Source organism: Aedes albopictus, chromosome 3 (genome assembly GCF_035046485.1).
Source record: "Aedes albopictus strain Foshan chromosome 3, AalbF5, whole genome shotgun sequence".
Lineage (NCBI taxonomy): Eukaryota > Metazoa > Arthropoda > Insecta > Diptera > Culicidae > Aedes > Aedes albopictus.
In genome coordinates this window covers 425800912-425813670 of record NC_085138.1, presented here as the reverse complement: position 1 = coordinate 425813670, position 12759 = coordinate 425800912, and positions in this window count along the sequence as shown.

The window sequence follows — 12759 nt, the reverse complement described above, 5'->3', positions numbered from 1 at the left end:
AACGAGTGTTCGGTTCGTAAATGTTCACAGTCCGTTCTATTTTGCTTGATTTTTTCAAAGCTATGTATAGCACAAACATGATTTCAAGATGCAAAAACATGCAATAATACAGTTTTTTTTCCACTGCAGACAATCAACGCATTTGCATTACAACTCAATGAAAATGAGAGCGATACTAATTTAAGTACATTAAATATCAGTGTTACCATAATAGTGTCAAATAGTGGGCTATTAACGGCTCCCGGTTAGCAAGTTTTTAGCCTTTTATCATGGAAAAATTCAATCTAACAGGGGGGTGAAAATATTTTTCTCAAGCTCCAAGGGGGCGATACCTCCTAAAAGTTTGGGAAACACTAGGCGAAGCCCATCAGCCGCCTGAAATTTAACCTTTTGTGAAATATTTAATCGTTCTCTTAACACCTGCACCGGAGAACCATCTCGATTTCCGCCGAGCGTTGCTGTTCCCAGGAGGTAATTTCACTTCCGACCGTCTGCCAACGGCGCGGCACCACTCGTGGAAGCGATGGATCCCAAGCGAAGGAGAGGAACGAGGCCAAAAGGAGCGATCTAAATAGCAAGATGAACAAGAATAAAAATTTTTGTTCGCGTTTTTTTTTTCTTTCTTGCCTCTGAAACTGGCATATCCATTCGGTGGGTAATGGTTTTACGCGGTATGAATTTTTAAGGCGACTCCCGGAAATGCCGCTGGACGAAAGTAGGATAAATGGTTGATGTTTTTCAATAACGTTCGCAGAAACACCTTCAAAAACACGCAAAAAGGTCACGCTGGATACGGAATCGGGACGAATTCATATTGTGGACGTTGGTCTGCTGGTATTGGAGGCCGATGGGATGTCGATCATTGATTGAATGGCTTTATACAATGTGAATATAATTCATAGCAATTACGAAAAATTCTTAACTTTTCAGGAGTTTCCGTGGATTATTCTTCAAGGATTCCCCCAAGTATTTTTTTGGAATTACCAAGGGCTTCCTTCTGCAATTCTCTCAGTAATTCCTTCGGGAATTCCTCCGAGGATTCCTACAGAGATTCCTCCGGAGATTCCTTCAGGAATTCCTACGGAGATTCCTACAGGAGTTCCTCCGGAAATTCCTTCAGGAATTCCTCCGGGGATTCCTTCAGGAATTCCTCCGGGGATTCTCTGAGCAATTCCTCCGGGGATTCCTTCAGCAATTCCTCCGGGGATTTCTTCAGGAATTCCTCCGGGATTCCTTCAGGAATTCCTCCGGGATTCCTTCAGGAATTCCTCCGGGATTCCTTCAGGAATACCTCCGGGATTCCTCCGGGATTCCTTCAGGAATTCCTCCGGGATTCCTCCGGGATTCCTTCAGGAATTCCTCCGGGGATTCCTTCAGGAATTCCTCCGGGATTCTTTCAGAAATTCCTCCGGGATTCCTTCGGGAATTCCTCCGGGATTCCTTCAGGAATTCCTCCGGGATTCCTTCAGGAATTCCTCCGGGGATTCCTTCAGGAATTCCTCCGGGGATTCCGTCAGGTATTCCTCCGGGGATTCCTTCAGGAATTCCTCCGGGGATTCCTTCAGGAATTCCTCCGGGGATTCCTTCAGGAATTCCTCCGGGGATTCCTTCAGGAATTCCTCCGGGGATTCCTTCAGGAATTCCTCCGGGGATTCCTTCAGGAATTCCTCCAGGAATTCCTCCAGGGATTCCTTCAGGAATTCCTCCGAAGATTCCTTTAGGAATTCCTTCAGGAATTCCTCCGGGGATTCTTTCAGGAATTCCTCCGGGGATTCCTTCAGGAATTTCTCCGGGGATTCCTTCAGGAATTCCTCCGGGGATTCCTTCAGGAATTCCTCTGGGGATTCCTTCAGGAATTCCTCTGGGGATTCCTTCAGGAATTCTATTCCTTCAGGAATTTCTCCAAGGCTCTCTTCTGGAATCCCTCTCGAATTGCAATTCCCTCAAGGCTTCTTCAAATAATTCCCGTAGGGATTCGTTCAGGGATTCTCCCTGAATTTTTTCAAGGGATTCAGGATTTCAGACAGCGAATAATTCAGGGATTCCCCGGAAATACCTCCTAGGGCACCTTTTGGAATTTCTCTCAGGGATTTCTTTCGGGATTCCCCCAGAATTTCTCACATTTATTTTGTTCAGAAATTCCTTTAAAATTTTTATCAGAGATAATTTCAGGGATTCGTTTAGGAATTCTACCAAGGAAACCTTGTGAATTTTTCCCTAAGAGCTCATTTCAGAATTTTCCTTCAGGAACTCTTTCATTAATTCGTTTTGATTATTAAAGGTTCTGGTACATTATTTATTATTACTGCGCTGATTTTTCTTTTCTATGTATTGTAAAAGCCTTTACTACAGAATCTCTTTTTGCCTTCTACTTCCGAAAGGTGGAAACGATTCCACAAAATGAAGCCCAGCCCTCGCCGAGTGGGACGTCCTGCTAATTTCCGGGTTTCCCCCCATGGGATTCTTTAGAACCTTGTCGCCTTGAAGCTGATTCCCCCAATCCTCCAGCCCATGGAAAGCACCTTCCGATGGCGGCGATGATAGATTGCACCACTAACCTCGTTCCGGCAGTCAGCAGGAAACCGAAGTACCTGCAATCTTACAACCCGAATCTCGCGAGATTAATACCGCCATCGCGTCGTCTTCCCACATGCTGTGACACAATTCCGATTAGACCTCGGCGGCTGGTGACGGCAGCGTTTGCTTGCAGCGGAACGTCGTCGTCAAACGACAAAGAGCGCATTCCAGCGCGCAAAGGATTTCACTAGCTAAGGCCCACAGCTAGTGGGGTGTATCACGAAAGCGACCTACGACTACGATGAGAACCCCATGACAGCACGCACACACGAAAGGTAACAATTTGCCGGTAATTAAATAAAGCAAACTGTAGTTAACCAAGCGACTCCGACTGGTGGAGGAACACGGTTGAGGAATGGCGGGCAAGTGAACAATGAGAGAGGGACATGTTGGTTGAAGAATAATGCAGTTTGTTTTAAGGGGTGATTGCGGTGAGATGCGTGCCTCATGATTTCAAAAATGTTTATAACAAATCCGATAAAATAAACTTTCAAAAGAAAGCACAGATTTTTTAAATAAAGTAAATGTTAAATAACCGGAGGATTTTCTTCGAATGGAAACAAAGTATGAGTTGTTTCTGACGGAATATTTCAGGATTTTCAATGCTCAAGGAATTTATGGATTAATTTGTGAGAAATTAGTCTATACACAGATCGAAAAGATAGTGTAAATTTCTGTGACATATAATGCACATGATTGGAGCGTGGGATTTCACAGAAGTTTACATGACATATCATGTAAAAGTCATAAAATATCATGTAAACTTCCATTATATGTCATGTAATTTAGCATGACTCTGAGTATTTACATGGTATATAACATAAATTCACATGATATATCATGTAAACCGTCATAACACTAAATTTACATGACTAAAATGAAGTTTACATGACGTGTAAACCTCATTATTTTTATCTGTGTAGACTTCTGGTGTAATTATGTGATAGTAGAATTTCCAAGGCTGTTTCCTAGGACCAAATTTTAGATAAATCTCAACCTACCAAATATTACCAGAGAGATGGATTTGTGAAAATATTAGTTTTCATGGAGTGGGCTCTGAGTTAGCTTGGCTGTTGTGTTGATTAGTTGGTTAAGGCGCTGGTCTAGCGAATACGGAGTCGTTGGTTCGAATCCCACCAGAACGCGATTTTTTATTGCAATTTCATGTTTCAATTTTTCAATAATTATTAATCAACATCCCGTGTTCTCTAATTATCAAGTTTTTCGTCGTTCGTTTCGTCGTACCAGACAATTGAGACATGTCATGAAAAGACAACATAGACTAGTGCCCTTCAGCATTGTTGAAATATTTTAACAAGATTATTGTCATACACAAACAGCAAACTCTTTCAGGGGAGATAGTACCGGGGTCTCCATTAAGCCTAGTGGTTAAGGTTATGGATTGCCAATCCGGAGACGGCAGGTTCGATTCCCGTTCCGGTCGGGAACATTTTCTCGACTCCCTGGGCATAGTGTATTATTGTACTAGCCTCTCAATATACAAATTCATGCAATGGCAGGCAAAGAAAGCCCTTCAGTTAAAAACTGTGGAAGTGCTCAAAGAACACTAAGTTGAAGCGAGGCAGGCCAAGTCCCAGTGCGGACGTAGAGCCATAAAGAAGAAGAAGAAGACGTACCTGATAGTTGATGCCGTGTTTGTATCTAGTAAAGGAAAGTGATGAAAAAACATAAAAAAATAAAAAAAAAGATGAAAAAAAAGAAAAATAAAAGAGCAAAATTTTTGTTATGTATAGTTTGACTGACTCCTACAATAAGTAAGGCCATTTCAATCATTGCAGCAATCTGTTCCCACATCAGAAAACTTCTGGTGCACACAACACAAACTCCCCAAAACACAAGCAATAATACCACCACCATGAATTTCAGCACAACAGCAAACCGGACGACAGCAGAGCGGAAGAGTCAAGGGAGAGGACCGTCAACTGTCAACTGTCACGAAAGACGAAATAGTGTCGTGCCGAGCAAACAAGCGTAAGTTTCGCTGCGACACTACCGTACGCCGCTGGTTTTCTCTTCGTGAAAAGGATGGGCGATAAGGCAATTTAAAATCATTGACTCCGATCACGTGACGGACTTTAATGCACTTTTGAATATTACAAACCAGGCGAAACCGAAGGAAGAGGCGAAGCGTCACAGAAAGTTCAGTGTGACCTAATTCGAAATGAGGAATTATGGAGTTATACTAGCTTACGGACATTATTAAAGCAGTGAATAGGGTGAGTGACGAAGAGTTAGAAGTGGGATTTCCCTTAATGAAGCAATATACTTTGCAGCATATCATTGTTTCCTTCAATTTGCTCTCACTTAGTCAAGACTTAACCGATTTAACTTCCTTGGCCCGGTTGGATCGGGATTTTCTCTACTCTTGATGTTCCAATTACGAATTGGTTTAGCCAAATGGTTCCGGAAATATTCTAGATTCCGTTGGGGTAATAGAGCCCTAGATATTTTATTTAGCTTGATGATTTGCGCATTAATTCTAGACCATACATCCAGAAAATCGGCAAAAGGTTAAGTTAATATGCGGAAGCCTTTCTGGTAATCAATTGGCCACGTTACAGATTCCATACCCCCAGGGAAGCGCCCACTTACCGAATTGAGCCAAACCCTAGCGTGCGACCTATCAAACTTCATAAATTTTCAGCCCCAGCTCGTTGGTGGCCTTTACAAGGACAACCATTCTATGTGGTACCAGTAGGCTATGTTCCGAACTAGAGGCCATGCCCCCGGAGATGTGGCAACGTATCGAACTGAGCGTGACTTCCTGAAAATTCAGCGCAGCCCATTAGAGGCCATTGTATGGACAACCTAACTATGTTAACAGCTATATTATGTTCCCCACTTGACCAATGACCACCCTCCGAGCTGAGTCAAACCCTGTTCTGTCAGTGTTACCTCTCGGACTTTTCCCAGAATTGTTCTCGGAATTTCTTTTAGAACTGCTCAGGGGATATTTCCTAGGTTTGCTCTGGAAATTTCTACTGGAAATTTTCTCCTGAGAATCCAGAATTTCTCAAAAGTTTTTCTTCTTCGTGCTTTCCATGTGGATTTCTCAGTGAGTTTTTCCCAAAGTCCCTTATAAAAGTTCTTCAAAATAACTCCTGTGATTTTCACAAGAACTTCTCCAGATTTTTTTTAAGGAAATTTACTCTTAGTTCCATACTAACGTTTTTCTGTTATTTTCCACAGCGTTGTTTCCTTACTGAATTACTCGAGAGTTTCCACTAGAATATATCTAAATTTTTCTGTCTAGATTTCTCCTGGTGTTTTCCTGAACATTTCCAAAGTTTTCTTCGAAATTTCTTTTCGAGTTATTGGTGATTGCTTTTCAAAATTCATCCCACAATTTCACTTGCGCTCGTGAGTGGAATTTCAAAAGGGTAACTTTGAAGATTTTTTGGGTATTTTTTTAAGAATACAGAAAGAATTCTCCACGTGCGACAACATTCGAGAAGAACCCCGGATGAATCATAGAGGACAAAAAATCTTTTAATTAATCCGGGATGAACTGTAACAGCAGTTTCTTGAGAAATGCAATAAGAAATCCCAGAAAAATCGTTGAAAATTTTGATCAAACTCAAGAAAAACTTTGAATACGAGATATATTGAAAAAAAAAAAACTCCTATGATTCTCCCATAGATCCTCCTGTAGTTCTTCTTGAAAAGGCTTCCAAATTCGTCAGATTAACTTTCGGAATATTTTCTAGGATTCTTCCTTAAAGGTATAAATCAAGGAAAGAGTCTCAGAATTACTCTCGAAGCTTCTCCCTGGATTTCTGCTAAGGGAGCGTCCATAAACGACGTAGCTTTTGAGGTGAGAGGGGGGGGGGTCTGGTACTGTGTGACGAGCCATGTATTAAGTATGGGAAAATATGCTACCAGGGGGGTGGGGGAATAAAACATCGGCCAAGAAATGCTACGTCATTTATATACGCACCCTAGCAGGTTTTCCGGGTTTATCTGTAAAGTTCTTTCCGGGATTTAACAGAATTTCTTACGTATTTTTTTAGGAGTTTCTTCTTAGAATTCCTCCGGATTCCAATGAACCTTTCTGCATGTTATCATGAAAGAAATCCAGGAGAAATGCTGGAAAAAAATATCCAAAAAATCTCACAAGGGTCAAATTTTTGGACAAATCGTGAGAAAAACTTCACTAGAAATTGCTAGAGTATCTTCCACTATTTCTTCTAAAGGTCCCATAGATTAACTAGGGTAGAAGCATCAGTTTTAGCCAGTCGGGTGTTTTGGCCATAGTACGTCTCCCATATGTCCATTTTGACCACTCCCATAATAAATACACGTGACTGGCCGAAATAGAAATCAAATTTAAGAATATGGCTAAAACTAACGCTGAGCTTCTATTACGTCCAGAGCTACTTTTAATACAAAAATCGAATATTAGCATGATTTCTGCATTTTTCCTACAAAACATAGACTGGAACCTTATATTCGACATATTGGTAGTTTTCATATGATTCATGGTTAATTTAATAAAAATGATTTCCCTTAGACTGGCCAAAACTAGTGCTAGTACCTTACTGGAATTCTTCCAGAAATATGTCCCAAATTTGTTCAGTATCCCTATGCAGGAGAAAAAGTCTAGAAAATCAGATATACCGAGAGAAATCCCGAGAGCAACTCTAGCAGAAATCCCTAGAGAAATTGCCAACTACATCCTCCAAAAAAAAAACTTTAAAAATGAAAGAAACACTATGAAAAATTCTAGAAAAATACTGAAAAAATTCAAGAAAAAATCGTCTCCAGATTTCCGAAAGAAATCTCAGGAAAAACTGGGAGCTACGGTGGAAGATATCATGAAAGATTTTCGAAACAAAAAATCCCGGTATTCCTTCTTCATTTTTTTTTTTTTGTTTAGAAAGAATCCGAGGAAAACATCCGGAATAAATCCTCTTTTCTCTACTATTTTTTTTTTCTTGTTTTTTTTTCAAATTTTTCAAAAGTTGCACGAATTCTGCTAAAAATTCCGCTGCAGTTTTACAAAATGTCTGTGTTGGTAAATTTATAAGAGTTCCTCCAAAACCTTTTGTTAGAAATTTTCCCAGGAACGTATGGGAAGAATAACAGGTGAAATATGGAATCAATTTAAGAAAAAAGAAAACCGAGCGGAGCACCTGGAAAATGTTGAAGGAAACAGAAATCTGGCAGTAATCCTTCAAGGCATTCCAAAAAAAATCAGAGAAACTTCGAGAGCAACCTCTGTTAGAGATCCCTACAGGGATTGTCTCATACACTTCGAGAGATACTGTGGATCTACGAAGGGACTGTGTGAAAAGTTTTGGGAGAAATTCTGAATTGCGCTTTTGGTAGGGGTGGCGGGTGTGGACGTTGGTCTGTACAAAGTCTACGCTCCATACATTTTTTGTTTCTCTCAACGTAAATTTATCGACATACATCCAAATCCTCTGGCCTACATTTGATGCATCTTCATATAAGCAAAGCTTATGTACAAACCATGTTACAGCATTGGTCAATTTTGGAGAGAGAGAGAGAGTATTTGATTCACATTTTTAGCTCCAGCCAATCGTTTTGAACGAGTATGGCGCATGCGCGAGAGGATCACAGAACTCTCACTCTCGCCTTCTCTCTGTTTTCTCACTCAAATGTAACGCTCAAAGCTCCGTCGTGATCCAATTACAGCAACCAGAAACTTTTTTTATAGCATCGTTCTTGCAGAAAAATTTCTACTCAGTGGTTGAGTTGGCTAAGACCTAAGCTCAATAATCGAAAAATCCTTTGTTTTCTTACTCAGTTTCCGTTAAAAGTGGGACAACACCATTGCCAATGGGTTGTCCCACTTTTAGCTGAAACTGAGTAGGAAAACAAAGGATTTTTCGATTTCTGAGTAAGACCAACTCAGCCACACTGAGTAGAAATTTTTCCCAGTGTACTCTGTTAAGGTGCTAGCACACAGAGTCAAAAAGCTTAGCAAAAAAAAAACAATCAACACTGGGTTTTCAAATATTGAAAAATGCATTCATTTTTTGATTTTATACGAAAGAGCACCTTTTCCTGAGCCACTTAGATTTTTTTTCAATTTTTTTAAATTTTATTTTCGAAAATCAATTTCAAAGAGATTTTTTGAAATCACCTTTTGACAGTTGGGCAACTGTTTGACAGCACCACCCAGGGGTGATTCGACAAATCGCTTGAATACAAACTTCAAATTGGTTTTAAAATTTATATACTATTTAATAGTATCCCGGGTACCAAAATAAATGAAAATTTTGATTTCGGTTCAGTTTGGCATGCAGGTTCAGAAAATGGAATTATTTCAACACCACTAAAGAAGCCAATTCTCAAACATCTGGTTTGACTCGATCGAATTATCTTTAGTATAAAACTATTTAATTCACTCATTGTCAAATATCTCCACCGATTTGCGTCAAAGCTACTTGTGCAATGAATGCCCAAAGCGTGTATGTCGAACTGATATACTTAGGCCCTGAGCAGGGATGCCATATATACAGATTTTTGGGCATGCGTACAGATTTCGTTTATATGAAATACAATTTTTTTAGCTAGAGAGGCCATTTTATTTTTGTATGGGATACAGATTTTTGAAAAATGTGATACAGATTTTTCAAAAAATCATCTGGCATCCCTGGCCCTGAGTTCACAGGGTCAAATATTTGACAATGCATGAACTGAAGAGTGAAAATCGACCAGATGTTTTTGGACACTTATTTCTTTTTGATGATCAAATAGGCCAGGGCATTGGTTCCTTTATTAAGCGTGTGACTCCCATTTTCATCCTACGAAAAACAAAGGATTGAAGCGCTGTTTGTTTTGTTTCTAATTTTTGTATTTTTTGTTAGAAGTGAGCACCCATTAAAACAAAAAGAACGGAATTAATCGGTGCCGTAATCGCTTGTTTTCGAACAGGATGAATATGGGAGCGTGAGATTACTGATGGTACACATACCCTACACGCAGAACTCGATGTACACAGAGCAACGAGTAACTTTCACGCAGCGACCGAAAACACAAAAGAATTTTCACGCAGATTTGTGTACCACCGTATCAGCGCATTTTTTGTGTTGATCCAATCGTTCACAAATATGCGTGAAAAATCCTTTGTCTTTTTGCCCGCTACGTGAAAGTTACTCGTGCTCTGTGTTGTTTCATTTAAGGGTGTATATGACCCTGTGTACTAGCATCTTTATATGAACTTATATACATAGCACGCAACATAATTGGTCAACTTTATGGAGAGAGAATTGAATCCGGCCAATCATTTTAAGTGAGCATACTGCACATGTGCAAGAGGATCAAACAATTCTCAACTTCTCTCAATTGTCTCTTTTAAGAGATAGTCTTGACCCGGTTATAGCAAAAGCAAGCTTTTTTATAGCACCGCGCTCATGCACTGGAACCTTTTTCTACTCTACGAATTTGATTTTTACCATAACTCACAGAGTAACTTATGTGCTCATTTCCCGTTGAAAGTGGGGCAACTTTTTGTCTTTAGCTGTGCCACTTGTACGTGAGTATAAATAAAAATACAAAATAATTAACTACGTAACATTTTTTGAATGGATTGCTAACATAGGGGCCGTGCTTTTAACCACGTGGACGACTTAGAGGGGGGAGGGGCACCGAGAAAAGTCTGCCAAATGTCCACGTGAACAACATGGACTAAAGATAAAAAAAAGATTCATCAACGATACAAATCATGTCGTATCATAGGATTCTCCTTCAAACAATTCTCCATAAATTTTGTTTATTATATTAATTTTAAGTGTATTATTTAAGGGGCGGCTGCTTCAAGTGAAAAAATCATGTGTAGTGCCTTGCCTCATGTGTGAACATGAATATCAACAACAAAGTTTCTTGAAAAATTATAAAAAAAATAATTACCTGGTGTTCCTTATTAAGGAGAATTCTGGAGTTTCAAAATGATGCGTAGACTATAAAAGAAAATTTGTGTGATTTCTATACTTTCATTGAAGCTCCGAATATATTCGTCTGTTTTCCACTATAACTCAGTGAATTTTGAACCAATTGACTGGAAATTTTGTACACGGGTAGATACTATACCTATCTCACTGCATTCCAATGATTGTTTCAATTGGTTCAAATTTGACTGAGTTATAGCGGAAAACAGACGAAAATAGAAGCCACCACCCAAGTGGCACGATTCCCTATGTAAGCTCTCTCGAGTTTTTCGAATATCTGTTGAAATGATTAAGTCTATTTAACTGTCAAAGTTTAACTCATTATTTGGTCTAATAATTTCCTCTAAAATATAACATATTTTTAAAGGTCATTGAAGTTTGAATTCTAACATTTTCAATTAGTGAATCTATAAAAATAGAAGCTTTGTTAGTTTTCAGAATCACCATGTAAAAGTCATCTCAACAACAACAAAAATAGACAAGCATGGATTGAACGAACATTAAATTTTAATGGAGTAGGGTAAGTGTACCAATTATGGCTATAGTACCATTTATTCGCCATAGTTGATTTTCACCCTTTAACGATATATATCAGCAATAAAAAAAATGTGAACAACAGAACACGTTCACAAAAGATGGTTGCACTAATTTAAAGTCCACATTTTGCTCAAATTATGGTAGAAATAAATCATTTTCCTTAAAATTTCGGCTTCCTTGCACCCTTTTTCGCCATAGTGTACCAATTATTTTATTTTTGTACAAATAGTTTTCCTTAGGTAGTGCCATAATTGGAACAGGCACCCTAAAAGCTTTTAAACATTTTTATTTCAAATGCACAATGTAACGGCGGCAAAGTGTGAATTAATTAAATTGTAGGGCATGTGTTGGTGAGCCGACTTACTTCGATGGCTCAGATTGATGGTCCACCAACACTCGACGGGTTGACCTTCACTAAGGTCATTGGATGAGAGGCTGATACGGTGTAAAGACCTGGAGCATCAGGCTACTGGAGTGGCAATCCTTTGAGGGTCAGAACCCTTCTATGATCCATGATTATTCTTCCGGACTTGTACACATAAAACACTCGCGGTTTACAATAAACGAACGGCTACAAACACTACATTTATAAAGCTTATAAGACTAACAAATTTTGCTCTGTACACTAAGGTCTTTTTTGCAATTTGGCACTATAAAATTCATTTTAAACTTGCCGTTTCAATATCATAACGGCCTACTTTTCCGTACTATCCAAACAAATGCATTGTGGTTCATAATGCATCTCATTTGGGTATCATTATGAATCATAATGCATTTGTTTCCATTCAACGACCGAGAAGCACAATGATAATGAGAAAATGATTAGATTCTAGTGAATAATTTTGGTCATTGCAAAAAATGTTGTATGCAACTCGTTGCAAAACTCCATTTTTACAGCACTCTTCGTATTTATCCAACTCGGCATGCCTCGTTGGATGAATGTACGACTCATGCTGTAAAAATCATCATTTTGCAACTCGTTGCATAAATAACTATTAACTCGTTTTTTTAGATCTTCAGGTCTTTACTCGCGGAAGTTCTTGGAGGACCTAGAACATCTATGGAGTTCTATACAGAAAAATGGTTCATGGACCTGTAGGATGCTACAACGTATAAGAAACGTAACAACAACCCATTGATTACGCTTGTAGATCTTAAGGCCTTTACTAGTGGAAGTACTTGGTGGTCCTAGATCATCTTTGGAAAACATTTCTCCACAGAACTGTGCCCCCTGGACCTGTAGGACGCTGCACTGTATCAGTGATGTGGCAACAAACCATTGATAACGCCTGTAGATCTTCAGATCTTTACTCGTGGAAGTTCTTGGAGGACTTAGAACATCTTTGAAAATTAGTTCCTTACAGAAAAATGGTTCATGGACCTGTAGGATGTTACAACGTATCAGTAATGTAACAACAAACCATTCATTACGCCTGTAGATCATCTTTGGAAAGTAGCTCTCTACAGAACCATGCTTCATGGATCTGTAGCATGTTGCATCGTATCCAGAACAATCCATTGAGTACCCTTGTAGATCTCAAGGCCTTAACTCGCGTACCTAGCATATCTTTGGAAATGAATACTCTTCAGTACAATCCTCAATGGACCTCAGTTGCAACCCATCGGTAATGTAGCAAGAAACCATTGGCTATGTTTGTAGATCTTCAGGCTTTTATTCGCGGAAGTTCTTGGAGATCAAAATTGGAGG